Source organism: Pseudophryne corroboree, chromosome 3, assembly GCF_028390025.1.
Source record: "Pseudophryne corroboree isolate aPseCor3 chromosome 3, aPseCor3.hap2, whole genome shotgun sequence".
Classification (NCBI taxonomy): domain Eukaryota; kingdom Metazoa; phylum Chordata; class Amphibia; order Anura; family Myobatrachidae; genus Pseudophryne; species Pseudophryne corroboree.
This window is the reverse complement of record NC_086446.1, coordinates 141,388,743-141,393,376: the sequence shown is the minus strand read 5'-3', so window position 1 is coordinate 141,393,376 and position 4,634 is coordinate 141,388,743. Positions and strand designations below refer to the sequence as shown.

The window sequence follows — 4,634 nt, the reverse complement described above, 5'->3', positions numbered from 1 at the left end:
GAGACTTGGCTTTGTGGACACTTTTCAGGAGAACAAATTTGTTAGCATAAAAATAAAGCCAGAAAATGAAGAGCTGTTTAATCACTCAATTGGATTTTTTTGCCAGCATATTTCTTTTTCTCTGCAACCCACTGCTAAATTGTGCTTCCTAGCTGTTTTTATAAAATCACTGAATCAAATCTAACTCTGATTACATCAGAGAAGGCCAGGTACCCTACACCATAAGAGGGGGTTTGAAATTTTGACTTGTCTACTTAAAGATCACCAAAATCTGATAACAAGGTCAATTACGTTCCTGGGTGGGATTGAACTTGGTCGGCTCTCGTATAATTCAGATCTCTTTGTCTCAGGTCTCTCTCCAGCCTAGTTTGCTGTCTGTTTCCACTTCTTTTTTCTTGAGCCGCTCCCTTCTATGCCCTTGCGCACTATCCTGACTTCTCTCGTCTGCTTACTTTGTGCATTCCAACGCACAATGCAAAAGGCCGCCATGCCCTGCATACCCCTTTTCTCTTTTCATGTGCAGATGAGGGTTCCAGCCAACTTTGGCCCACTGCTTGGATGACATCACCATATGCAAATCCATCTGCTGCAGGCCTTCCCCCAGGAATGCTTGTACTAGTTGTTGCATTTGGTTTGTTGTTTGGGGGTGCTTCAGTATTAGGCAGCCTTCTGCCCTCCCATGTTCATCTGAAAATATGTGTTCTCCCTGCAGTTGTTGTCCCCAGATGAGAGTTCCCTTGTGCTGCCTCAGTTGAATCTCCTTTACTTGACAGAGATGTGCCTGAGCAGCGGCCCTCCCCAGCCCTATCCCAAATCATACTTATTTTGCATAGGAGATACCATGGTCATGAAGATTGTTCTCCCAGGGTGAGGTTCATTCATTGCATTCTGGGTATGCTGACCCCTGTGATTTCCCCAAATGTGGGAAACTCGACTGCATTATTTGTGGTAGTGGGGGACTGTGTTTGTGCTTTTCTCTGGTCAGCTCTGGTAAAAGTCAGATTTCTTTGCCTCAGATCTTCCTCTAGCCTTGTTCTTCTTTTGAGAGTTCTCTTGTGCTGTCTCAGTTGGATCTCCTTCACTTGACAGGGGGGTGCCCGAGCAGCGACCCTCCCCAGCTCTAGCCCAACTCCTACTTACCTGCCAAGTGAGATACTATGATCATGAAGGTGCTTCTCCCAGGGCAAGGCTTACCCATTGCACTCTGGGTGTGTTGCTCCTGCGATTTCCCCAAATGTGGGACACTTGACTGCATAATTTGTGTTTCCCCTGGTCGGCTCTGAGATAATTCAGATCTCTTTGTCTCAGGTCTCTCTCCAGCCTAGTTTGCTCTCTGTTTCCACTTCTCTTTTCTTGAGCCGCTCCCTTCTATGCCCTTGCGCACTATCCTGACTTTTCCCGTCTGCTTACTTTGTGCATTCCAACGCACAATGCGAACTACAGGTAGTGCTGCAGGGCCCACACCCTTTTACTTGCCTTACAGAGGAGCTCTGGAGCTGTTACAGTGCCCAAGCTGCTGCAAGAAATCAGCTTGAATGCTTAAGGGGCTGGGGCATAGCACTCATGAGCCCCACACCGAAGGAGGGTGGAGGTGTTTAATGCGAACTAGGGGTCATCCAAGCGCCGCAAAAGGCCGCCATGCCCTGCACACCCCTTTTCTCTTTTCATATGCAGACGAGGGTTGAAGCCAACTTTGACCCACTGCTTGGATGACATCACCATATGCAAATCCATCTGCTGCAGGCCTTCCCCCAGGAATGCTTGTACTAGTTGTTGCATTTGGTTTGTTGTTTGGGGGTGCTTCAGTATTAGGCAGCCTTCTGCCCTCCCATGTTCATCTGAAAATATGTGTTCTCCCTGCAGTTGTTGTCCCCAGATGAGAGTTCCCTTGTGCTGCCTCAGTTGAATCTCCTTTACTTGACAGAGATGTTCCTGAGCAGCGGCCCTCCCCAGCCCTATCCCAAATCATACTTAATTTGCATAGGAGATACCATGGTCATGAAGATTGTTCTCCCAGGGTGAGGTTCATTCATTGCATTCTGGGTATGCTGACCCCTGTGATTTCCCCAAATGTGGGAAACTCGACTGCATTATTTGTGGTAGTGGGGGACTGTGTTTGTGCTTTCCTCTGGTCAGCTCTGGTAAAAGTCAGATTTCTTTGTCTCAGATCTTCCTCTAGCCTTGTTCTTCTTTCGAGAGTTCCCTTGCGCTGCCTCAGTTGGATCTCCTTCACTTGACATGGGGGTGCCCGAGCAGCGACCCTCCCCAGCTCTAGCCCAACTCCTACTTACATGCCAGGTGAGATACTATGATCATGAAGGTGCTTCTCCCAGGGCAAGGCTCACCCATTGCACTCTGGGTGTGCTGCTCCTGCGATTTCCCCAAATGTGGGAAACATGACTGCATAATTTTTGTTTCCCTTGGTCGACTCTTGTATAATTCAGATCTCTTTGTCTCAGGTCTCTCTCCAGCCTAGTTTGCTGTCTGTTTCCACTTCTCTTTTCTTGAGCCGCTCCCTTCTATGCCCTTGCGCATTATCCTGACTTTTCCCGTCTGCTTACTTTGTGCCTTCCAATGCACAATGCAAACTACAGGTAGTGCTGCAGGGCCCACACCCTTTTACTTGCCTTACAAAGCAGCTCTGGAGCTGTTACAGTGCCCAGCTGCTGCAAGAAATCAGCTTGAATGCTTAAGGGGCTGGGGCATAGCCAACATGAGCCCCACACCGAAGGAGGGTGGGGGTGTTTAATGCGAACTAAGGGTCATCCAAGCGCCGCAAAAGGCCGCCATGCCCTGCATACCCCTTTTCTCTTTTCATATGCAGATGAGGGTTCCAGCTAACTTTGGCCCACTGCTTGGATGACATCACTGTATGCAAATGCGTCTTCTGCAGACCTTCCCCCAGGAATGCTTGTACTAGTTGTTGCATTTGGTTTGTTGTTTGGGGGTGCTTCAGTATTAGGCAGCCTTCTGCCCTCCCATGTTCATCTGAAAATATGTGTTCTCCCTGCAGTTGTTGTCCCCAGATGAGAGTTCCCTTGTGCTGCCTCAGTTGAATCTCCTTTACTTGACAGAGATGTGCCTGAGCAGCGGCCCTCCCCAGCCCTATCCCAAATCATACTTATTTTGCATAGGAGATACCATGGTCATGAAGATTGTTCTCCCAGGGTGAGGTTCATTCATTGCATTCTGGGTATGCTGACCCCTGTGATTTCCCCAAATGTGGGAAACTCGACTGCATTATTTGTGGTAGTGGGGGACTGTGTTTGTGCTTTCCTCTGGTCAGCTCTGGTAAAAGTCAGATTTCTTTGTCTCAGATATTCCTCTAGCCTTGTTCTTCTTTTGAGAGTTCTCTTGTGCTGTCTCAGTTGGATCTCCTTCACTTGACAGGGGGGTGCCCGAGCAGCGACCCTCCCCAGTTCTAGCCCAACTCCTACTTACCTGCCAGGTTAAATACTATGATCATGAAGGTGCTTCTCCCAGGGCAAGGCTCACCCATTGCTCTCTGGGTGTGTTGCTCCTGCGATTTCCCCAAATGTGGGACACTTGACTGCATAATTTGTGTTTCCCCTGGTCGGCTCTCGTATAATTCAGATCTCTTTGTCTCAGGTCTCTCTCCAGCCTAGTTTGCTGTCTGTTTCCACTTCTCTTTTCTTGAGCCGCTCCCTTCTATGCCCTTGCGCACTATCCTGACTTCTCCCGTCTGCTTACTTTGTGCATTCCAACGCACAATGCGAACTACAGGTAGTGCTGCAGGGCCCACACCCTTTTACTTGCCTTACAGAGCAGCTCTGGAGCTGTTACAGTGCCCAGCTGCTGCAAGAAATCAGCTTGAATGCTTAAGGGGCTGGGGCATAGCCAACATGAGCCCCACACCGAAGGAGGGTGGAGGTGTTTAATGCGAACTAGGGGTCATCCAAGCGCCGCAAAAGGCCGCCATGCCCTGCACGCCCCTTTTCTCTTTTCATATGCAGACGAGGGTTGAAGCCAACTTTGACCCACTGCTTGGATGACATCACCATATGCAAATCCATCTGCTGCAGGCCTTCCCCCAGGAATGCTTGCACTAGTTGTTGCATTTGGTTTGTTGTTTGGGGGTGCTTCAGTATTAGGCAGCCTTCTGCCCTCCCATGTTCATCTGAAAATATGTGTTCTCCCTGCAGTTGTTGTCCCCAGATGAGAGTTCCCTTGTGCTGCCTCAGTTGAATCTCCTTTACTTGACAGAGATGTGCCTGAGCAGCGGCCCTCCCCAGCCCTATCCCAAATCATACTTATTTTGCATAGGAGATACCATGGTCATGAAGATTGTTCTCCCAGGGTGAGGTTCATTCATTGCATTCTGGGTATGCTGACCCCTGTGATTTCCCCAAATGTGGGAAACTCGACTGCATTATTTGTGGTAGTGGGGGACTGTGTTTGTGCTTTCCTCTGGTTCAGCTCGTGTGATCCCCTCAAAGGTTACCTCAGGCTTTTTTCCCTTGTACATATGTACCCTCTTGTCAGGGACAGGGGGTTCCTCTCTGATGTGCAAAACATCTTTTATTGCCATAATCATATATCGAATGGATTTTGCCAATTTTGGCTGTAACTTTGCATCATCGTAATCGACACTGGAGTCAGAATCCATGTCGGTA

General features: G+C 48.8%; 6 non-coding genes and 1 pseudogene across 6 annotated transcripts; all 7 read left to right on the top strand.

The window, feature by feature from the left end:
* The first annotated feature begins 816 nt into the window (after positions 1-816).
* LOC134898787 (U1 spliceosomal RNA) lies at positions 817-980 on the top strand. The gene has a single exon (XR_010172477.1). It is a non-coding gene; the product is annotated as a U1 spliceosomal RNA (small nuclear RNA).
* A 152-nt stretch (positions 981-1,132) lies between these two features.
* On the top strand, positions 1,133-1,274 carry LOC134899557 (U1 spliceosomal RNA; annotated as a pseudogene).
* A 693-nt stretch (positions 1,275-1,967) lies between these two features.
* Positions 1,968-2,131, top strand: LOC134898778 (U1 spliceosomal RNA). The gene has a single exon (XR_010172468.1). It is a non-coding gene; the product is annotated as a U1 spliceosomal RNA (small nuclear RNA).
* Positions 2,132-2,283: 152 nt separating this feature from the next.
* Positions 2,284-2,446, top strand: LOC134899454 (U1 spliceosomal RNA). The gene has a single exon (XR_010173132.1). It is a non-coding gene; the product is annotated as a U1 spliceosomal RNA (small nuclear RNA).
* Positions 2,447-3,117: 671 nt separating this feature from the next.
* Positions 3,118-3,281, top strand: LOC134898730 (U1 spliceosomal RNA). The gene has a single exon (XR_010172421.1). It is a non-coding gene; the product is annotated as a U1 spliceosomal RNA (small nuclear RNA).
* A 152-nt stretch (positions 3,282-3,433) lies between these two features.
* LOC134899642 (U1 spliceosomal RNA) lies at positions 3,434-3,596 on the top strand. Its single transcript, XR_010173293.1, has one exon. It is a non-coding gene; the product is annotated as a U1 spliceosomal RNA (small nuclear RNA).
* A 671-nt stretch (positions 3,597-4,267) lies between these two features.
* Positions 4,268-4,431, top strand: LOC134898728 (U1 spliceosomal RNA). The gene has a single exon (XR_010172419.1). It is a non-coding gene; the product is annotated as a U1 spliceosomal RNA (small nuclear RNA).
* Positions 4,432-4,634: the final 203 nt, after the last annotated feature.